Source organism: Leptinotarsa decemlineata, unplaced genomic scaffold (assembly GCF_025532065.1).
Source record: "Leptinotarsa decemlineata unplaced genomic scaffold, Ldec_3_MD MMD2_P_RNA_scaffold_11, whole genome shotgun sequence".
Taxonomy (NCBI): domain Eukaryota; kingdom Metazoa; phylum Arthropoda; class Insecta; order Coleoptera; family Chrysomelidae; genus Leptinotarsa; species Leptinotarsa decemlineata.
In genome coordinates, this window is record NW_027412525.1 from 502542 (window position 1) to 527260 (window position 24719).

Consider the following 24719-nt stretch of genomic DNA (forward strand, 5'->3'; position numbering starts at 1 on the left):
TTTCCTCTGGTGTTCATTAAAAAGGAAAGGCTTTCCCTTACTATCTGCGTACTCAACTCTAATTATCCGAAATGACCTTGGATTTTGAGTTTTTCATGCGTTGTGGAGCATGTTTCAACCAGATTTTTATTATGTCCTCAATCACATAATCCTCCTTCCCTGATTTTTTTAATGCCCTTTGAAAAAAAACAAATATATTTATATAAGTAACACAGTTAACTATGGAAAATTCTGACAAAAAATCAAGTTAATAAATACTCTACTAAAATAAAGTATTGTAATCTTGAAATTTAGAATCAATTGTTTATTCAATCTAAGTAATTGAACATGAACATGGTACACTTACCCTCAAAGTTTTTGTTTTAATATCACAGACATGTTTCTAGTCTAATCTTTTTCCAAATAACTGAAATTAATTGCAACAGCATCAGTGAAAATACTTCTTAATATTTGGTAGAAAAATATGGAATCTAAAAAAAAAATATTGAGCAATGTGTTGAGAAGATAAAATTTGAACCAACCAATAAATCAATGTTCTCTGGATTCTCAAGATACTCCTCTAATAGAGTAAAATCATTTTGATTTCTAACAGGCAATGGAATAGGAAGATTATCAGGTAATCTGGCCTGAACAACATTTTCATCAATTCGTTTATTCAACAGAGAAATTATCAACTTGTTTTGTTCTTTTAGTAGATTGATTTGGTACAAAATAGTCTGAAATGCTGTATAAATTCATCAATATAAAGTTCAAACTCAATAAATGAATAATAATCACCAATGTGCTCACTTATATATCTAGATTTGTTTGAAGGGGTTCCTAATGATTGTGAGGAAGCGCAAATTGGATGGTCAGATTTTGGACACCTAGTGAGTGAGATCTTTCTGAATCTTTTTGCCCCAAAACTTCAATTCTATGGTTTGATGAATATTCTGAAATGATATTGTTTCTTCATAAGAAAAGGTACCTGGTAATCAAATATTTATTAAATAGGCAAATTATGACTGATTTAGTTACTTCACATTTCTCCATTAAAAATCAAAAGAAAAACTGAATGGATGATTTTACCTGCAGGCTCTCCTAAAAATGTTGATCTTTGCAATGAAGACCCTCAAGAGTGTGTGGTAGTGGATGTTGCCAGATTTTGAACCTGAGGTATATACTGACTGAGTTATGTATAAATCTTCTTTGCTCGAATCAACTCTATGATTTACTGATTGTTCTGCAACATTTGTTATTCATATAGATATATTATTGAAATGTATCATTGAAATATTTACCATGTTGAACTTTTTTCATAGGTGGTGGGCGAAGTAGTTGAGATTCATTTAATTCATCATCACTAAATGATAGTCGCCGGGGTGGTATCCTTTGTCTCTTTTGAAGTATCTCTCTTCTCCATCACTTTGAATATCTGAATACAATTCAGCCAACTTTAGTTTGGAATAAGTTTTGTCATAATCATCTGAAATATGAAAAAATTATTGAGAAGAAAATGCTTCGAGGTATGCTGTTTCCATCTAATCATTCATTCAAATTTATTTCCATTGACTCTAAATATTATTATCCATATTAAAACATTATTTTGAAAATATCCATATATTGACAGCTCTCATTGAAAAAATAAATTTTTAAAAGTGATATATCCTAAATTTTGAGAAAGGAGAAAAATGGAAAATGAAAATCCTTGAGAGTTTTATCATTAACTCAAATCAGAGTGGGTACCTAAACTAAATGTTTTTTTTTATATGTCTCATGATCAGCTTAGTGTGGCTGCATTTAACTTCAGAGCCATGTTTGGGAGACCGTGATAAGTAGAATCAAACCTACAATGGCAATTATGTACTTATGTGATCCATATTTACAAAAATATATTTTTGGAATATATTTATATGTTGATCTCAGGAACACGAATTCCACAACAAAAAAGTGTGAAATTCCACTTTCTTTCTACAGTCTGATTTAGCAACATTTCATAGCTTATTTTCTTCTCGTTTTCCTCATTTCATATCACTGAATACACTTCATACCATAATCAAACATACATTCAAACAGATTTTCCTTATTTCAGTGTTGAATTCTTCTCCTTTTTTGAGAGCTCGCAAATAATGAGAGTTTTCTTCATATGGTGGCCAGAATACCTCCTTTTTTCGTGGAGTGTGCCAATTATTATAAACTATTGCTAAACCACCACCACAGCTTCCTTCAAATTCCACAACAACAAACATGGCTTCCGATCAAAAAAGCTGTTCTAATTATCATTAGAATAAGTGAAATAAGACGAATAACACAATATACTTCACCTTTAGAAGAAAAATACTAGACAAGCAATAACACTTTCACCATTTATTGAAAACAAAACGACAATTGCACAATTTCAGACCATCGTGGTTACGGCCAGTCATAAACATGGGGCATGGGTGGCGCGGCCATCGGCAACGCAAAACTCTTTATAAAAATCCCGACCAATCACAACGTTTCTGTGTCTGGTCTGATTTTGTGTTCTGGTCGTGGCGTGTAGTTTTGAGTATCGAGAATATAACGACAAAATTAAAAGTCTAGATTATTACGTTCCTGCACCGTACTGGGCTAACGCAATACCGCCTAGGCGGTAAATTCGAATCGCAAATGTTGGCGGTTATAACTGTAATCATTGTAAGAATATGGTAGAAATACTTTGCATTTCGCCGATCGAATTATATCTGATTGAACGATTAGAATTTTACACATATTTTTTCAAGATCAAAATAATTACACACATCATATCCACAGGAATCGTTTTCCAACGCAAAATTCATTATCAGTTCCTTAATTTATTTTGTTGTTTTGTTTGTTGTTTTGCTCCCAAGTGGCGTCTAAATGACGTCCATTGATGACATCCATCGATACTTATGTCAGTATGAGGTACACAAATAACATCATAATGACGTCGTTTGAACTGATGTCATTTATTGGTGATGTCAAAATCACGTCATTTTTTGGTACCTGACGTATCTGACTCAAATATCAGCAAAAACTAACGTCATTATGACGTATACTGGCTACGTGAGTACACCTCGAACTTCACTGTTCGATAACTCTTTCAATTAGAGAACTGCTTTTAAGTAGGATAAACTTCCTGATAACGTTTTTCCAAATGGATTTAGGCTCCAGCGATTCAAATCCAATGTGAACAACTACTTTCGCACAGGCTCCGCTCTTAGAGCGCTTCGAGGAATTTTCTGTAGTGCTTGTGTTTTATCCTTACAAAAAATGTTTAATGGAAAAATGTTTCAATAGTATATAGGTTTGTTCTGGTTCTAACATCCGAAACTGTTTGGAAACTGCGCAAGACATGGTGCGTACAAACAAAAACTCTCAAACAGTCCGAAATAGTCTCGGACACTTGTTTAAACCAAAACGCTTTTGAGACCATTGTGTCACTTATCGTGTATATGAAGAGATGAAAACGAGAAAATACTGATAATCATGTCCATTTTGTCATGTAGCGTATCCCTAGAGTCAGTTCAAATCTTATCTACCCTCAATCATCAATTATTCAAAACAAATAAATAAAGAAATATCCTAGCAATAGCCCAAAAAAATTTCCACAGGAATGGGCATGAGCAACGGTAACAGTTCTCAACAGTTCAGCCTCGATAGCAAGAACGATTCGGAACGGTTCAAAACAGTTTAGGATCATTTCGCAGTCGAAGCCAGAACAGAGGATTCATAAGTCCGAAATTATCCTCAATAAACCAGAACGCTGTATATCAACTGCGCATGATCCTGACGTCCTAGAACCTGAATTACGTAGAAGCAGAACAAACCTTACCATTTTTAATAGAAACATCCCCCTAAAATTTGAAGTTGTGAATCGATTTCAATATTTTTTTTTAAATGTCAAGTACTAGAAGGTCTTACTTGGGACAAAATTTGAAATGTTAATTAAAGTTTCAGGCATCCTATGATATTTTTTCTTAGTCGAAAATCGAGATTTTTTATAGCAATTTTTTTATTGAAAAAATCACTACGCCACTGGATTCGGAGTGCCTCTAAATAGATGTGACCAAAATTTCATAAGAAAATATTCATTATTAACAAAGTTATGACAACTCAAAATTTCGAAAACTCACTCAGCTAACAGTCACAATATATAATTTTTTTTATGATTTCCACAATAAAGTGCCGCCAGATGAAAAAAAAATCAAATAGTGTAAATATTTTTAATGAAAAAAAACACAATAACACAATTCAACTAACAATGAAGCCAAAAATTTCAATAAACATAACTAATAACTAATTATTGAAATGTTTCGATTCAGTGCAACAATTAATTCTAACTCATATTCCAGTAGCCTCTACTAATCCACCACGTATTTCGATACATGTGTCGTAGCGCTTACGGATGTTTCTGATTACGTTCCTTAGATCTTGAGGGCTAATATCTGCACATACCTGTCGATTTCTTGCACAAAGTTCATTTCTTGAGCCGTTTTTGTAAACCTTTTGTGTGACAAATCCCCAGAGAAAAAATTCAAAAACTGTGAGGTCTGGAGATCTGGGTGGCCACTCTATAAACGGACTACCACGGCCAATTCATCGGTTTGGAAAATGTTCGTTAAGCCATTGCCTCACAGCTCTGGCATAATGAACTGAATACCCATCTAACTGGACAATTAAATTTGATCGTTCATTGATTGGCAGCTCGTGAATAGCACCCCAAAACTGTGTTTAAAAATTCTAGAAACCTCTGCGCATTAATGTTTTCCTCAAAATAGAAAGGACCAATAATTCATATTCCAGTGTATTACCCAGTTAGGATTATCCGCTGCCCAATAGCGATAATTCTGTGATGATACTACTCCACTTGTAGTGAAAGTGGCTTCGTCGGTATATAAAATATTTTTTAGGAAATTTCTTATGCCCATAAACAATATTCCAGGCGCCTTGCTTCGTCGCCTTCTTGAAGTGTGTGTAAAAATTTTGGCTTGAAAGGTTTGATATTCTTCGACTTGAGACATCTCCGAATAGTTTCTCGTGGAATATTTAAATCTAAAGTGGCATTCCTTATACTTGCATTAGGATTATTTCCGAAATAATCTAAAATGATTTGATCATTCCTGTCATTCCTGTTTCGTCTTTGTACAGGATTACTTTTTAACATCATTTTTGATACTGCACCAGTTTCATTGAATATTTCATTTATTTCATTTACCGTACCGCAGCTAATACGAGGACGATCTGGATTTCTCTCATTAAATACTCTACAAACATCTCAAGCACTTCCAATGTCATCTCCCGAAAGGCGTACAATTTCAATTTTCTCTCTTACGCTCAATCTTGCAGCAATGACACAAAATAATTCGAAGAACTGTAAGGTGAATATCATTGACAATAGTACACTTGAATCTTTCACAAGTGTCAAACTGCAATATCATTTCCATGGCAACTAATATTTAAATTGAAATATTAGGTCTCAGTTTTAGTTAATTTGCGTGAAAACTTGAATGTAATTCCGTTATTTTGATTAAAAATATTTACGCTATTTGTTTTTTTTTTTCATCTGGCCGCACTTTATTGTTGAAATCATAAAAAAAAATGTCACGGCTATATCTGTTGATATAGGGTGTTTTTTGTAACTGTTAGCTGTGTGTTTTCGAATTTTTGAGTTGTCATAACTTTGTTAATAATGAATATTTTCGCATGAAATTTCGGTCACACCTGTTTAGAGGCACTCTGAATCCAGTGGCGTAGTGATTTTTTCAATAAAAAAATCGCTAATAAAAAATTCCGATTTTCGACTAAGAAAAAATATCGTAGTATGCCCTGAAACTTTAATAAAATAAACATTCCAAATTTTGTCCCAAATTCCGATTTTCGACTAAGAAAAAATATCGTAGTATGCCCTGAAACTTTAATAAACATTCCAAATTTTGTCCCAAAGTAGACCTTTCAGTACTTGATATTTCAAAAAAAAAAAAATTAAAATCGGTTCACAACTTCAAATTTCAGGTGGGTGTTTCCATTAAAAATTGGTCACACTGTATGTGATTTTATAAAAATTATTGCACTGTGATTAACTATTTTTATGTGAATACCAATTTCATTTCAATGCATTACTTTATCTACCAATTGGCAATTCCAATGCATGTTATCCTTGTAGACAAATGGATATAAATATTAATTGGTTGATTTATTAATTGAACGGATGTGATTCTGTGATATTTCCTTTATTCAACAACTGGTTTGGAATATACATTCCGAACTTCATTTCCTGGTGAAAAGCTTCGGCTATGACTATTGGTATCTTAGTAGATACAAAATTGTGATCAAAATTCAAATAAATCGGCTTCTGTTACACAAAATGAACTTCATATTCAACCATATCAAATATTCAGAAAAACAATCAGAAAAAGATAAAACGATTTCGATTCCACAGCATCCAAAGAATAAAGATATCAAACATAAGAATTTTATGGTTATGTTTATCCTGGAACGATTTGTAGCGGAAAGCGTTAGAAAGTATTCTTTCAAAAAGCATTTACAAAGAAATCGATATCTTGCAGGGAAAATTTATTACCCACATATTTTATTCGAGAAGTCTGGAAACGAAAACGGTAGGGACATTTTTAACCCACTTTATCTTACTGATATCGCGAGAACAGACATAAAAAAGAAATTCAATCTTCTCTACAGTGTTTCAATTTTATAAATGTTCAGGTCATCAGTTGTCGGACCGTGAAGCTTGGAAGCTGCAGTTTTGCAGTACATTATTCACAGGTTTTTCAGTTCATCCACCAAACATGACCATAAATAATATGCAAGGATTTCAAAGAAAGTGGAGGTTACATATTTTCCACGGTGCATTAAAGTATTGTTAAAACCTTCTTTGTGAGCTCTTGAAAAGCAACGAAAATGCATTGCATTCACTTTTTTTATTCTTATTCAATCTACTACATCACCTACTTCATTCTAAAATACTACTTGGGTTGAAAATTCTTGGGCCTAGCACATAGACGGCGCTAGATTTATTGCATTCGCCGCTTTTTCAGTCGCTAATTACCTTCAGAAGAAAGCTGTTGAAATTCCATGATATTCTACTAATGAGTTTTTGAGTCACTGTGCTGAGTGACACTGGTTTTGTTATTTTCAAAACAATGAATCAAAAGCAGATTGGTGTATCAATTTCATACTGCTTTGTAACACCCAAATCTTCAAAAGGGAAATTGAATATTTGAAAATTTGGGATGCCGACACCTTTTGCTGATAGGCTGCTCAGTTTGATACGGGAGGGTGTGGGTAAGTTTAACACAGGTCTGATTAATAGCTATTACTGATTCTTTTACTATTAATCGAATGAACCATGAGTTTACTTGACTAATTCTGGTAGTTGAGTGTCATTGCAAAAGGCAAAACCAAAAAGAACGATATAACTTGTACCTAACTTGGATTGGAAGGCACAATAAATATAAAAAACATTCAACAACTTTATTTCCTTTTTGACAACATGGCTGAAAGCCGGAAATATATATGAAGATGTTGATATATTCAACGAAAAACTTTGGATAGTGGCGAAATGGCAACAAACTGATATCGGAGAGTACCTTGTATTACATCGAATATTTCAGTTGTCAATCAACAACAAGAGGATTGTTCCGAATTCTTGGGGTTCTTGTTGAATACTCTTCGTGAGCAAAACAATAGCAAAATCAATACTCCCAGCCGCTCTGGACTGAATGATTCCGTACAACCCATCTCGTCTTGTGTTTGTAAATCTTTTGCTGGAAAAATCCTCAATTGTTTACTTTGTGGTAAATGTTCAAAAAGTACTGAAAACTTATGTGAATTTCTGGAACTTCATCTAGATTTTCCTAATACGACTAATTACCAGTCCGTGCAAAGCTTATTGTTAAATCATCTGAAAATGGAATTTTTAACTGATGATGATCAACTGTATTGTCAAACATGCGCCAAACTAACTGACTGTTATAAGGAAACAAGTATAGCTGAGGCACCAGTCAATCTAATAATAACACTGATGATATTCAAACAAGACTCAACCTCTAACGGAAGCAAGAAACTCTTAGGAAGGTTCGAAATAGATGAACATTTCAACCTAGCAGACCACTGTTATAATATTCATGCAGTCATTGTTCACTGTGGTTCTGGCGTTGAACGTGGTCATTATTACGCCTTGGTCAAAGAAGAAACGGACTAGTTTAAGTTTGACGATAGTCGTGTCACGAAGTGTTCTGGCGATGCATTGAATTTATTGGAGCCTCTGGAGACACCCTACATTTTGTTTTATGAGAGAGAGGACATTGTTGGATCAAGATCTTCAGATGATGTGGTGCTGCAGGTTTTTCCGGGTTTTCCTGCAGCTGAAAAAGCAAATGCGCCACTGGAATCAATGAAGTCGCCCCGGAGCGCCAATTAATTTTTATTGTTGTATTCATTTTGAATAAAGTAATATTATATTAACATTGACATGATTTCATATTTCAAAACTTCTTTGACATCTGTCGAAAAAGTAAAGAAATAAGTTCTCAAAAAAAGGAATAACTGCGTATATATTCGAATTTTTATCCATTTCTGAAGACGGAGGCAGATTTTGGCCTCCGAAACGTAAAAGATAAGTATTATTTCTTAATAATTTTTTTGATAGGCAAAATTGTTGAATACGACAAGTTACTGATAAATAGAAGATTTTTCTTTGTGAAAAATACTTTGATTTTCACGTAGTAACTTATCGGGGTAAACTAAAAAGTTTGCCCTTCTACACTTGTATAAAGTTCTCCATTATAATTTTTATATTTTTTCAGATTGTGGAAGGTAACAATTACCCAAAAAAAGGTCGATAAAAAATGTTGATATAGTATATAAAAAAAATATAATATGATAAGAGTGAAATTCAGAATATTTACAGTTGTTCTTGTTGTTCTCTGATTCTGTTTCGCTGGTTGTAGGGTATACCTGGGGTGGCTAATGGAGTAGTTGGTCCTGAAGAGGGTTGTAGAGACTTTCAACCATCTGATCTGGCTGCAGATGAATTTAGAGCTCACGTTGGAGTGCCTCTTTGATTAGGTTAGATATGGAACCTCCTCCTTGTATCAGTCCTTCACCCAGTACACGGTTTCTCGATATCATGCCAAGCAATGAAATGAATAAGAAAGTCATGCGATGATGGAAAAAAACAAAGATATCCTTAGAATCTGAATACTATATCCTGAATTTTAGAAAAGTGAATGCCAGTGGAACTTCAGTTACATCAAAAAGTAATGAATCTTAAAACTAGAAAAATAAAGGAAATAATAGTTTGATATTAATCAAATATTTCAACACTAGACTGAAAATTATCAAAAACAAATTGACAACTAATCCAAGGAAATATCAAAAGTAAGGTACTAAATTAAATACAAATAAAAATGGGCAACAATCTTTGATTGATTGTCAATATACGTTAAAGTTATATTGACAAAAAAGCAAAATATATTGATTTTAATCAATGGAGTGTGGCAAATCCTTCTAACAAAAAAAAATGCCAGAGGAATAACAAAGCAAAAGTGCATATAGACAGAAAGAAAGATATCTGGTTGACCTTATAAATGCTTACCGGAGAGGAATTTCATCGATGACTGAATGAAAGCCAGTATAAGATAAATTGAAAGGTATAACCTCCAATCACATGCAGCTTAATTATCACAAATTAAGTAATTAAATGGATTTCTATGACTAAAGATCAAATTCCAGGAAAGACAAGAGATATACTCAAACAGATCTCATCAAATTTACTTTGAATTAAGATAATATCGAACAAAAGATCAAAACGTACCAGATATCAACCGTTCTCGTCAAACGCTGGGAATGAAGAGAATATTTCTATCGTTTCCGTCGCAAACGAATTCCATCGGTCTTTGCATTTTTTCAGATCCAGCCGGCAGTGACTATTATACCGTTTACGGAGTATAAAGATGATTGAAATTGGGGTGATTAAACTATTGGTATTATAGGTAACATTAAGAATATATAAATGTGACGAAATATTCGTTACAGCTCTTTGATGGGAAAAATACCGTTCAAGCGAATCAATGGCTAAAAAACTGTTATAAGGACGCTGTTTCATCAGAAACAACAATTGAACGTTGGTTTGCTGCACCGATGATGCATAAGGCAGTAGACGTCCAAATAAGGCAGTAACACCAGAAACCATAAAAAAAATCCACAAAATCATTTTGTATGATCAAAAAGTAAAGTTGCGTGAGTTAGCAGACATTGTAAAGATATCAAAAGAATGTGTTGGTTTTTAATTACATGAGTTATGAGAAAGCTCTGTTCAGAATGGGTGCCGCGCAAGCTCACTGTTGATCAAAAACAAGAACGTCTTGAAGATTCTGAACAGTGTTTGGCCATATTCAAACATAACAAATCGAAAATCTTATGTGTGACAATGGATAAAATATGGATTCAACACTTCACTCCGGAATCGAAAGGATCATCATCTGAATGAACAGCAACTGGTGAACCTCGTCTCCAAAGGGCCCGAAAGCACAACAATCGGCTGGAAAGGTTATGGCCTTGGTGTTTTGTGATGTGCGTGGCCCAATAGTCATCGATTATCTTGAGAAGTGAAGTACCATCAACAGTGAATATTAAATAGCGTTATCGGAGCGTTTGAAAACCGAAGTTGCAAAGAAACGACCGCATATGACGAAGGAGAAAACGTTTCATCAAGACAATGCACCGTGTCACAAGTTGATCAAAACTATATGAATTGGGCTTCGAGTTGTTTCCGCATAAACCGTATTCCCCAGATCTGGTCTACAGCGACTTTTCCCTGTTCTCAGACCTCAAAAAATGCTCATTTCGCTCGAATGAAGGGGTTATTGGTGAAACTAAGGCCTATTTTTGGACAAAAGATAAATCGTTTTACAAAAGCGGTATTGAAATGTTAGTGCGCGCAGGAGATTCAATAATCCCTGAACTCCAACTTGCAATGATTTTGAGTGAGTTTCTTGGATTAGCTTTCTCACAACAGGATGCTCAGAAGGTAGAATGATAGGAAACAGAAATCAGGAAAATCATTTCTTTTGAAAACCTTGGTTCTAATCCTCAAAATACCATCATCATCAGTGAAGGAATAGAAACTCTTCAACTGAGAATCGACAAGTTCATTGAACGCTTCATATTGCACAAATATCATTATAAAATTTTCAACAGACTACACTTCCTCCAAAAACAATTCCTCATACTGCTCATCAGAGGTCTTCTGATTTTTGAAACGGCAATCAACAATAAATCTTCGATTCCAACCAACTACTTGGATGATTTTACTATATTTCAAGATTCTCTCATGATACCTAGAAAAATCAATTGACGTTGAAATATTATTCAAAATCACACCTCTACTTTTCTCTGATAGGATCACCTACTCATCTCGAGTGTAGAACTGATTCGGCCAGTACTTCGGAAATTTTCTCAACCATTCAGGTCCCTTACAACATTTCGATTGAATAACCGAGAGATGAAAGATTGAGCTTCGAAGTTTCTTCACTCGATTCCAGACGAAGGGTTTCCAATTCTCTTCCATATTTGATCCAAGATAAGACAGTAGTCGCATCAAACCAATAGTAAACCAAAATACTGGAATCGATGCTGTCGGTAACAGTTTTTGATAATCTTGCTCCTATGGTACGAGTTGTACATTCACCCCATTGCATGTTTCAGATCCCATAAATATGGCTATAGCGTAGGCTACAGAAGAATTGAAATTTCTTCGAACCATTTTAAAAAACCTTCTTTAATGTCTATTTGCATCCTGTTTACACTTCTTATGTCTTCTGCAATAATATCTTGGGATGAAGAGGAACTGGGTATAAAAATCCAATAGGATCGAATATTCGGTGAGCTATCGACAAAATAACCCGTTTTGGTTATCATTTCAGTATGAATATCTCGAAACCATTCTGATGTCAACTGCAATATATCCGAGTTTCTATTCCAAGAAAGTCCCAGAACCGAAGAGGAACTGTTGCCAACAGTTGAAGAAAAATCGACGGCAGAATGCTCCCACCCTCTCAGATTAACTTTGCATTAGCAAAGAGCCTTGTGAAAACTTCAGTGAAATTCTAGATTCCTTTTCTGATGTCTGAATCGATAACGCAATTATCTACATGAAAACTCTTTAGTAACTGAGTTATCATGTCACAATTTCCGGGGCAAACCCCGAAAACAACCCTTGTATGTCGATATGTCTTCAGCAATCTTGTATCATCTAGCCTGAAGGAAATGCAAAAAATCTCTTTCGTTGGGATTCAAGCTTATCTTCAAGAAAGCTTTCTTTATGTCAGCTATGCGTCCAAATCGTGTAAAACGAAATCTCTTCAACAGAGACGGTATTAATTCAATAAGAATAATGCCCTTATCTAGGCATTGGTTTGATGCATGATGGCTGATTTTTCTGTCGAGAAGAGGCATTAAAAACAGGTTGGGTTTTTGTATACGCGCTGTTTTCTTCTACCACGTGGCGATGTGTTAGATAATGCCATTCTTCGAGTAAGTCCGACTCGGGTACCCCTTCAATGATACCCTCAAGTAAACCCTCTGAATCGAGTTTTTCCACCAAGGATTCGTTTTCTGGTTGTTTCATAATTACTCGGTAAAGGAGAGTGATCAAGCCAAGACAGAAAAACTTCCTATCTGCCATCTTCATGCCTAACAATGTTTTTCAGGAATTGAGGGATTACAAATTCTTCGGTTTCTTTTAGTGTCCTCTTTTCTGATAGATCAGAAATCCCAAGCACATCTAGTGACTATAAGTCAGCATTCGATTTGTATTTGGAAAACATGTACATCCCTATCGATGATTTCGGAGTATCTTCACGGTTTTCTTCGAATTTTTCCATCAGAGTCCAACCTAATAGAGTTTCGATTGCTACTAGGCTGCATTCCAAGTCATATCCAGTGAATAATTTTCCAGCTATATCAGCACCAATCGAAATATCGATTGGCCCTTCTCTGACATCAGTGATTTCGATGCCAATAGACTGCAATTCATTTATCCAAGGACATTTACTAATATAGTTTACATTACTGCATATGACTCTTTGATCAAGGGCCTCAAAATTGAAACCGTATTCATTCAAGTCACTCAATTATGTTTGACAATATTCGTTCTTGAACCACCAAAAAGGGCGCAGATTTCGTGATTATGATTTTTGAGAACCGTTATCAAAAGTTATTCGAGCTGTTCTGGATTTGTCAATTCCATTAAAATTCACGACTAATGTCTGTAGGAAAACTTCGGAATATGAACTGTTTGATAGACTGTTTTCTACACTCGTACTCATAACACTTGCTTTTGGGACACATGATGGCATGATATTCACCACCGCAAAAAGTGCAAGTTAAAGACACAATACATTTTTTGAAAACATGCCCATATTTCAAACAAATATAACAGTATGTTTTTCCAAGAAGTTTCTTCTTGCGGTCAAATTATGTCCACTTTTTGCTTCGGTGCAGATTTCGCTTGGATAATCTCCACTACAGAAATTACATTTTTTGTATAGTTTGTTATTAATCAATCCAATTGCTGTTGGTTGAAAAGAATGGTGTCTTTAGAAATATTTTTTTTCTTGAATTTACCCTGAATGCCGAATCCAGATGTAGCTAAAGTTATTCTTTTCTCGTCCTCGACTTCTTTCCTACGGAAATTCATCAACTTGTCTAGGTGATCTTCCAGTGTAGAGTCACTGCGGTGAAGAGTGCTTCGTTGCCATACGAAGGTCATGAGATCTTCCGGGAGACAAGACTCCACTAAAGGATATAATATGGCTACACAAGTATCTGAAGTTACATCGAGGGTCTCCAAAGCACGTAATTGGACTTCCATTTTGTCGTAAAGAATGCTGAGGTTATTTTGAGTCGGCACATTTTTCAGTATTAGTTTTAACAACTCACGCACGCACGTAGAAGATCTTTCCAACCAAATCTGTTCTTTAGGCTTTCGATTACTTCTGGGTAGTTTTCTGCACTGGGAGAGTAACTATCTATGAGTTAACGAGCTTTCGAATTGGTATCGAATTGATTGGGTATCGATGCCTTAGATCAGCTACTGAAATTTTTTCTCTGGTGCAATGTCTTCATCACCTTCTAAAATTGACTCCAAAAGGAAAGCCATTCTTTGATCTCACCACTAAACTTCCTAAATTCAATTATTAGTAGTTTTAGTTTTTTCTACGTTTCACTAGAGCATTGGGAAAGAGAGTCAGCAATAATGTTCTTGTTTGAAAGATTTACAGCTAAAAGCATGACTTGAAAATACTTGTCAGAGTATTCATCAGCCGTAGATATTTCTTTGTTCAAAGCATCCTCGTTGTCTAATGAAAAATCAACCATTTGTCTATGCTAATCCATCAGGACAGGATTTTCTGCTCCAGGATATTAATTTTGCTAAATATAACAATCTTGACAGTGTTTTTTTGGCCGAACAAGTTGAACATATTATTGAAAACCTGGTAGAACGTTCTTCGCTTTACTGCTAGTACCTTCACAACCTTATCCATAATCGGTGTTCTGTCACGGTCGCCAAATATTAAATATTCGAAATTCACCTACCTCGTGACTAAATACGTCGAATGTAGGACGAAATATGGATTGGAAACTATAAAAGTACTTGACAAACTCAAATATATTCAAAAGGAAGTTCAATTTAATTGATTTCAGTCTGAGAGAGAGATTAACAGTAACAACTCCATCTCATGAACAAAGCCTCAAATGGGGAAGAAACATCCCATATATCAAAACTCTAACAGAAATCAAAAGTGAAAACTATCGAAATGGTCGATAAAAAACTGGTTTCTAGTTTCATTGTGAATTTTATGTTTTTTTGAAAAGAGTTGATATAAATAAAATGAATTGTCGATGTTTTCCTGTGAAGCAATTTATAAAATCGTCAACATATCTGTACCAATAAATTCTTTTTTTGATAACTGGATGTTGTTGAATAATTTTTTCCCATAATGATACCATTTTGTTGTTATGTATGATACTATTGGTTTGTTTTTTTATTTTCAAAATATACGTAATTATTTGTTACTATTATTTGTTATTAGTCATTGGGTTATGCTTGAGACAGGCAGTAAAGAAATCTAAAGAAATGAACTTTAAATGTTCAAGGCCATCTCGGGTAAACCCATACAGTAGGTTGAATGGACTGACGCCTATCAGAAAACAACTACTCTACTGGCAAATACCACAAATGGTGTTGGATTATATCCGACAGATGTCAGTGCAGAACTAGCCAGTGGAGTAGTTGTTTTCTGATAGGCGTCAGTCCAATCAACCTACTGTTTGGTATATCCGAGTCGGGCTTGAACATTTATTTCATTTCTTTAGATTTGTTTATTGCCTGTCTTTAAGCAAAGCCTACTGACTAATTAGAAAGTTTTTCTTCCTTATTCAGAGGAATCGGGCAAATTTCGGATATGCAGTCGGTTAGTACCTACCTCGTCCACTAGATGAAGTGACATTTTTGATGTTCGCTCCAAGTTAAGACGAGGAATAAAATACTCTGAAAGAATTGTGATTTTCAATTATGGAATATCATTGACTTTAGGTCGATAGTGGTCACTATCTTGTACTGACGAGTGGCTAAGGAGCACGAAACCAGTCTGCAAGTGTGCCTGTTCCAAAATTGAAGGTCGACTCTTTCAGTTGTATTGCCAATTGCATATGCAGAAAATTTCCTGTGAAGATTCCTGCTCTGACGCCTGTCAGATATAATCCAACGCCGATCGTGGTATTAGTCAGTGGAGTAGTTGTTTTCTGATAGGTGTCAGTCCATTCAACCTACCGTGTAGGTATATCCGAGACAGGCTTGAACATTTAAAGTTCATATCCTTAGATTTACTATTATTTGAAAAGTATTTTAGAACAATTTGATATGGCAGTCCAACCGAGGAAGCAACTGGTTAGTGAAACACGTCTCTAGTGAAAGTTATTAGTGTGAAAATTGTTCCATTGACGGAACCATTATTTTGAAAATATCTTTTTTGTACAGAAATAAAGTATATATTTGAAGTAATATTGACGGTGAAAATGAAAGACAATCCTCAAATATTATTGTTGCTATTTCCTGCAAGTGTACAAATAATGCCTCATAACCACTTCCACTGACTAGATACACTAACGACGAAATAAAAATCCGATAAGTGTGCCTTGATAGCTTTATTAACTTCTGACTTGACGCAGCTAATGATCCTGCCTCCGAGACGGTGATAAATAACTAGTTTGTGGGTCCGGCTGACACTTGCTAGTTTGTGGATGACCGCTGGCTACGGTTTCTAATACTCCAGAAAATAGCGTTGGGAAAAGCTCCATTTATACTTGATCTATGGCAGGAAAAACGCCTTGGAGCCACGTTAAATGTATTCGGGAGTATAAGTGGTAATTTTCTTTGTTTCTAGAGTAGGGTACAGAAGTCGACCGCAGCATGAAGTACGTGGTACTGGCAGTTTTTAAGGAAATGCAGTGACATCATTGTAGACGGACACACGTGGAAACTTTTTCATTGGCATATGTTCATGAAATTGGCAGTAATTTTTGTGTAGAATTGAACCAATGGACACTAACTCTTGATTGAATCAGATATCATTCACAAGAATGTGTAGGAATCCCGTAAATGCTATCTGATTTAATTTCATAACAAGTATTTGGAATACGAACTGAGTAGAGAAAAGTGTTTTTGTATAATTCGGTGTTTGTATAAAAGTAATTTTTTTGTGTAATTGAATGTTTATAAGATAATAGCTGTTTCCAGATGACTTTTTCTTTCATTTTGTGTCTGAAAGTTACTTCTTTGCATGATCTGCACATAAATATATCGCTGCGCTAGAACAATACTACGACAATTTGGCATAGTTTCCAGATAATTGAGTTTTAATGTCAGAATTGTAGCTGATATTTACATTTCTCAAACTGACAATGTCATTTTATGGTGTTTGGTATCTAAGGTATATGGAAGCCTAATGTTAATATCATTATTGTTATGAAGTGTCAATTTTTTTTTCAACTTTTTTTTGTAAGAAATCTTTGTATTACACTGAAAAAAAAATATTTCGAAGATATCTCGGTTTTTGGTCGAAGTTATCTCAGTATCGAAATTACTTTTTCGTTTTTTGTATAACTTATTCCTACTTTTGTTGAATAAGTCCTTCTATTGTTCTATATCTTTTGCACATCAGTAAACTTAGCGTCGTTTCTCATTTTCAACAATAACCTTGTATTGCATGAATTGTTGAGGAGAATTTGGAAATTTGTCTTTCACTTTCATTTCTAAAGTTGTCCTTCGAATGTCGAGTTAATGGAAACAGCTATAGGAAGAAAAAAACATTCATTTCCACGAGTAAAACGAATATAAACTCATAACAGTAAACAAAACTAACTATTAGGTACTATTTTTCGGCATAAAAATGGGAATTTTGATGACGCAAAGTATTGAAAAGGGTATTAATTTCTTGAAGTTTACTCTATGACTGAGTTTCGTTGTTCTCTTCGTTACCAGATATTTCCAGCCTGAAATAAACAAATGAATCAGTTGTGAAAGATGCTAGAAAGAAAGTACAAAAAAAATACCATTTCGGAGCTCGTAGACTTGCTAGTTCCCGGTTTGATAACGATACCCTCTGATTGAAAATTATCAGTATTCTAAAAAAATATATAATTACTTCATGAATTTTTGCACCCTGTATATTAACTCACCGCATCCGCAACATTTTTTTGGGATGCACCACATTTTGCGGCTTCTCTAGTTATTCTTCGTGTCCTTTTAAACATCGCGAAAACTCCGGTGTTATCCCTACTATAGTCAGCGACAAACTTATTCTCACAGACAAGTTGCAACCTTTATTTGGTTCAATACAAAGATATCTACAAGATATTTGTAATATTTTTGAGTATTGAATATTAACGTGGAGCAATATAGAGATTTTTCAAAAAAGCAATCATTATTAGACTGAATATCGTTCATTCCTAGTGAAACACTGAGACATATTCGATGATGCAATACTAGGATAACTTCAAAAATGAAGATATCTTAAAGAAAATATCCTTATAGATGAGGAAACAGTGAGACTACTCAAAAAGTCCTACTATTTCACAAAACAAAACATGAGAATATGAGTCGCATATCGAAGGAAAAAAACAAACTTTTCAACATGTCCCACTATTAAACCATAAACTAAAAAAACACAAATTCCTAGAGTGAGATATTGGTTATTTCATACTCAATCTTTTGAATGTAACATATCCTACTATAGCTCCAGAAAGAGCAATTTCTCAGCATTATTTTGTAACAGATTTCTTAAATAGGCGATATAGAGTTTCTTTGGAAAATTCCGAAATTTTTTTGTATCAAGATGGAGTGGTAGAAAGTCAAAATCTTTCTTTTACTAAATTGATATTTAGTTAATGTAAAACCATTTTTCAATAGAACTGGCCGATACTTGATGAATATCTATATTGAAACTGATTAATACAGTTCATTGTATGATTTTCGCTTCAAAGGGTTTTACTAAAACCGCGACACGTGTTTCTCTATATACAATAGCTTCAAGCGTGAGCTGAAAGTTACTTCTGAATTATTACTCTAACGTATTACCTACTTGCATGCATACTTCATGAATCCATAGAATATATGAATAAACATTTGTTTATTTCCATACTCTCCAACAGGTTAAGTTTCAAACCTTTCTTCTGGAAACAAAGGGGCTTGAATTCATTATTGAACTTACATTCCTCTGTGATCAAATGGGTGGCATATATGGAATTCATTTTTCCTTTCTGGAAACTATGTTTGTGTCCCTTCATGCGGGCTTTGAGCGTTCTTCCAGTTTGACCTATATAAAACATCGGACATGACCCACATGATAATTTATACACTCCTGGTTTTTCTGAAACTGAACTTTTATCTTTGTTATTCTTAACCCTTCGTTAGTGTTCAGGGGTATAACATACCCCTAACTATTATTTCATATATTTTATTTATTTATTTAATTGCTTTTCGATATTTCATCCAATATTTTATGAATTTACTATATTTTACTATTTACAAACAACTAGTTACTTATTTTAGAATTCATTGTATAATAACCTTAGGGATCCACGCGCAGGTTAGCCTTTGTGGATTTTCTCTGTGTTTGTTTACTTGCATTCTTCAATGTTAAATTGCAAGTGTACGTATTGATTCTTTGGAAAATAAATATTATTATTATTATTGAAATATACGTTTATTTCACCACCTTGTCTTATTTTTTATCAATTCCTAAACATCAAAGAGACCGACCGGGAGTGAATTTACTTCTGTTTACTTATATATGGTGACACAGATAATTCAAAACTGTTATTTATCTTGAAACCAAGAAACTTTGTTTGAGATTTATTATTCAACTGATCATCTGCCATGGGTATCAGGTCGTTTCAAAAGTTTTTCCGTTTTTATGAGTCTACTTTGAACTAATATGTCAGTGAATACTCATTCAATCAATATTGCCAACGTAACACAAATCGATTAATTCCTCCAATTTAAAAATGTAATGTTTTGGAATATTTCTGCAGTAATTTGTTATGTGATAGAAAATATTATCCGAAAAAAGAGTATTTTTTGCCAGGATGTTTAGTTTAGCGAAATCATTATCAGACGCAACATTATGGGTGTATGGACTATTTCAAAATGTCGAGTAATAAATTCTTCAAAACTACCTATTTCCTGATATTTGAGCATGGATTCAGTTTCTCAATTGTTCAATCTCATTGTCACTTGAAATGAAGAATACCCACAATTCATTTTGAAAAATTTCACAGTCATATTCATTGAATGAACAATTTAGCTTCTGTCATGTTTTTAAATTTTGAGGATTTAGCAACATCCATTTATTTTCTATATTATAATTTCAATTTTCGGCCAAATGACCTGCCCAATAATGAATAATAACATTTCAACTGAAAAACACAACATGTTGTTCAAGAACTGATCAATTCTAAACGATTGAGTCAACTATTGCTTTCAAATAAAAATAATATTGTGTCAAAAATAACCAAAAATCAATTCAGTCTCAGCGTAATGAAACTGGGTTCGTGGTTTTTGGCCAAAGTTTGTAACAGATTTTATAGCAAATGCAGAAAGTAGGAAAACAAACGAAGAGTATTCAACAGATTTTTCGATACTTATAGCTAGGGCGTTCATACTTCAATCCAATTAGACATTTTGATGAATCTAAGATCATTCGCAACTTATTCAGAACCACATTCAACCTTGTCTAGCGAAAAATACTTGGAATATAAAAAAAAATAGTTTTGAACAATTTCCACAATAAAACCATTCCTGTTATGTTCAATGCAAATTAACATTTCTGAGAAACATTGCTTTTAATCTTTGAATGCGAAATATCATTTTCACTAATAATGTTTACTGAAAATGAAATTGTCGCTAATCGCCGTTTTTTCGGTCCATCAAAGCGAAGAAAAATTTTTGTTGCCTTAGATTATGAATATTTTCAACTCCAAACCGTTATATTAACACTTCGACACGTGTTTCGATCACCAAGTGATCATCTTCAAGAGGAAGATCAAACTAAAAATACTTACAATGTTATCCTTATTTATACCATAGATACCCCTTCTAAGAACCTGCATCTTGAGTTTCTTAAATTAATTTCACAATACTGCCTCATCTACTAGTCTCAAATCAATTTCACTATGTGTCCTTATGTAATAGTTAGTTGAATCTAATAATGTTACGTTTCAATTTGGCACTAGATCAAAACTGCTACTATGTGTCCTTTCAAAACACTACCTTACCTTTTAAGATATTTATTCAAAGGATATTAACAATGTAATTCAGTTACAAGTTGATTTTATTCATTTAACATCATAGTAATGGGAATCTTCCGTTCCATAGAAAACTATACCTGAAATGTACAAGAACATACATATACTCCCTGACTAACTGCTTTGACCAGTACTTACGCATTCTCCTATTGCCAATCGACGTTGGAGATCCGAAATTCCTCGCTAGGATGAAATAGATGTTATTGTTTGTTTCTCAGTTTACTTCGCCTATCATTTTTCAGCCGTTGTCTGCCTTATTCTCTAAACCTTTCCAAGAATATTTCTTGCATAGATTGTTATTCATCACTTCCAGAAGGATTACTACATATTAGAGCCACATCGCCTGAAAAACAATATTAGTTAGCTCTGTGTTTCTGAATACTGTTTGATATTTTCGGTAAATATTCTGCATAATATGAATATTCAAATATTCGTATTGAAAGGGAAAGATGTGGCGACTTACCTTATATTTCTATTCCATGGCATGAATAAGGATTGGTAAATAGTTGGAAATAGGTTGGAGTCAATATTTTTGTAAACATTCAATTACAAGGTTAAGCTGTTGGTTGACATCCGCCGAACTTTCGTAGTGTCGTTCCGAAGACCTACACCGAACTAGTTCTACAGTTGTTCACGGGTGAGGGATTGATCGGTTACTCAAATTGTCAAGGGTTGTTTTAGGGTTGCATTGCTTTGAGAAGGAGTTTTGATGGGTCATGGACTTGTTGATGATGTCTCGAGTGGCTGTGGAGGAATTGATAGATTTACGATGTTGTGCACAGCGCCCCCTTGGTGCTTGTAGTGTAGACTGGACGCACTGTGGCAACAACTGGTTAGCTGTCAGATGTGGCAGTCTCTTGGATTTCGGGAGTTGACCTTCGATGAGCTTGGACGGGGTTCAAGTGTACCATCAGACTGATTGTAGGATATATATGGTTGTATTTGTGCCATCCTTCACGGGGATTATTTCTACAAGTCAGGATTGTATAGTGGAAGACTGATTGGTCATTTTGGTGTGGATATTTGCAGTCTGAAACTTAATCTTTTTTGAGGATTTGTGGTGGTTACCGAACTCGTGCCAGGTGGAAGGATTTCCGAAATTAGATTCATAAGAAACAGAAGGCCCTTAGTCACTCATCAAGTCCCAGTAGAACTTCCGTGCAGAGCACCGCACACGAAGAAACGTACAGAAAACCCCTTGGCCAGGGGTTTTTTTTCGTTTTTTTCCCCTATTTTCTTTTTGGGTCTTATTTGGTGATCCATTACTGGTCCAGCTTGTTGTGCCATACAGGGTGATCTATCTTGGTGGTGCTACAGGATGATCTATCTTGGTGGTGCTACAGGGTGATCCATCTCCGCCGTACTACAGGGTGATCCACTTCCGTCGGACCACGGGGTAGCCTAACACCATATACCGGGTGGCCCAAAAGGAGCACGCAAGTTATAATTGGTTTATTTGAATATTGGTGACATACTGACTAATTTGAATGATTGTTTGCCCTTTTGTTTATTGATACCTGTTTGATATAGTGTTTGTTTATCGTTTATTGATAAAGTGTTTGTTTATTGATACCTGATTGATATAGTGATTCATTTGTGAAACGGAAATTGAGGTATTTTCTTCCTTTGACGATTGCTTGTTGACACCGATGCGCCTACGCCTGAGCTCACGCGACGCAAACGAGTTTGTCTTACCTTCCAATACTAGTATTTACGATTCCACCTACTCAATTTTCGTGGTAGTTTTACTCGACGTATTGTAGTTTTCTTTTGAGCGTCGTTACTACCGTAATTTATGGCTGATTGAATTCGTGGTTATATACACCGCGCTCTTGTATTGACATTTGAACATCGCGTAGTAGTGTGAATATCGCATTGTTGTCTTAGAAGCGTTGTTGGGTAATCCATGTAAGTTAGGATTACTGAATAAATCATATTGGGGATCTTTATCTTTTATTTCCAATATTAATTGGTAAGTTATTGATATTGTGAGTTACTTAGGGTATCTGCGGGATTAAATTTACTTGTCGCCCATTAAGATCTATTTGAAATTTGCTAATTTGTTCAACACACTCCCGTCCCCACTGTTTAGCTTAGCCGCGGATACCCATCTGTCTTATTTGTTATCGACAGATGATTTAGTCTCCTCTTGTGGTTTGTGAGGTGAAAATAATTAAAATATTATTTCAACAAGCTATATAGTATACTATTAGATAATTGGTCCACCATCGTTAGTCATAATATTATGCTTACTTCTTTCTACACTCTTATAGGCATCTGTTGTTGTTATTTTGTCTAACTAATCTCAAAGAACTAAAGTCTAAGGAATGGTTTTGTTTCAAAATATGATGAGCGCCTGCTGATTTTCCAGGTCTTCCATATTTCAATTGTGCTAAGTGTTCATTATTTTTTATTTTAGTAGAACTTTTTTTCTGTCCATGATATTTTGAAACGCAGTCCTCACCTTCAATTTTGTCAATTGCAGACTTTTCCGAATTCTCGACTTTGTATTATGGATTTCCTAAAAGGCTCTGTAGCTTGTTTTAATACCACCTTCATACCTAGTTTCTTGAGAATCTTTCCAAAGTTCTTCGTGTATTCGTGTTATGGAATTACAACAAAACCATTCCATAGACTTCATTAAGATTAGTTGACAAGTTAACAATAACAGGCATCTAGATGCCCATGAGAGTGTACAAATGAGTAAACCTAATAATATTATGGATTACGATGGTGGACCAATACCTAATAGTATAATACTATATGGCTTATTGAAATAATATTTTGATTTTTAGATTTATCTGACTATTACCTACATAAGGACACATTGTGAAATTAATTTAAGACAAGTAGATGAGACAATATTGTGAAGTTGATTCAAGACACCTGAGACGCATGTACCTAGAAGAGGTATCTGTGTTATAAAAAGGATAGCATTGTAAGTATTTTTAGTTTGATCTTCCTCTTGAAGATGATCACTTGGTGATCGAAACACGTGTCGAAGTGTTAAAATAACGGTTTAGTGTTGTAAAAACATTTCAGTAATAGTCATTACTACACCAAAGGTTCCAAACAGTGCATCACAAGTCTTACATCAATTATTTCACTGAAATTACATCAAAATATAAACAAATGAAAAACTCCCAGTTCAAGTCACATTGGTACTGTGCAAATAGTCATTCCTGGGATGAAACTTATGTATACCTATTTGAAAAAAATTGTTCAATAGTTCGGTGGTTTCAATCTTGTTTGTGTTCGTAAAATTAAAAAAGACAAAGAAATAGATGATAAAAATTCTTGGATTCTTCGAAAATTATTGAAAGTGTTAATGGAAATTGGGGAAACACACACAAACACAATGACTGTAGTGAAAAAATATTCGAAAAACTATCATTATTTTGATCTGGTAGAAGGTCACGGGACACCCTCTACATCATTTGTTTGAATCAGCTTCAAACTCAGAACTCATTTTCGTTTAAACATGTATTTTGCCAAGTATGTTGGAAGAATTTTATTAACATTTTTATTAAATATACATTCCGAAGAGAAATTTCTGCGGCTTTGTTCTTGTTCCACTAAACGGAAGTTCGGTGTCTCTGAGGAAAGTCGACGAGCGCTTTGTTCCTGTTCTTTATGATACGTCTATAGATATTTCGTGCTGCGGGTATTGCCTTTACTACTTACGTCACTTCCCAAGATATACATAACAATTGTAACATGGGCTGGCAGTACAGCGCTAACTTACAAACTAAAATTATAAAACCAGTGACTGGTTGTTGGAGTTAACATCTCCATCAGACAAAATAAAAGTTGAATCAGAAAGTTTTTTATGTGTTTGTGAACTACCAATC

At 34.4% G+C, this 24719-nt stretch overlaps 2 long non-coding RNA genes across 3 annotated transcripts; both read right to left on the reverse strand.

The window, feature by feature from the left end:
- Nucleotides 1-494: 494 nt before the first annotated feature.
- On the reverse strand, nucleotides 495-9861 carry LOC111516513 (uncharacterized). Of its 2 annotated transcripts, none has more exons than XR_012468470.1 (5): nucleotides 8907-9861; nucleotides 1281-1465; nucleotides 1069-1222; nucleotides 790-932; nucleotides 495-724 (listed from the first exon to the last, which is right to left on the reverse strand). It is a non-coding gene; the product is annotated as an uncharacterized lncRNA (long non-coding RNA). The 2 variants fall into 2 exon arrangements; XR_012468469.1 differs by having other exon boundaries at nucleotides 496-724; nucleotides 778-932.
- A 7593-nt stretch (nucleotides 9862-17454) lies between these two features.
- On the reverse strand, nucleotides 17455-17747 carry LOC141487521 (uncharacterized). The gene is made up of 2 exons (XR_012468421.1): nucleotides 17617-17747; nucleotides 17455-17556 (listed from the first exon to the last, which is right to left on the reverse strand). It is a non-coding gene; the product is annotated as an uncharacterized lncRNA (long non-coding RNA).
- Between the last annotated feature and the right edge of the window lie 6972 nt (nucleotides 17748-24719).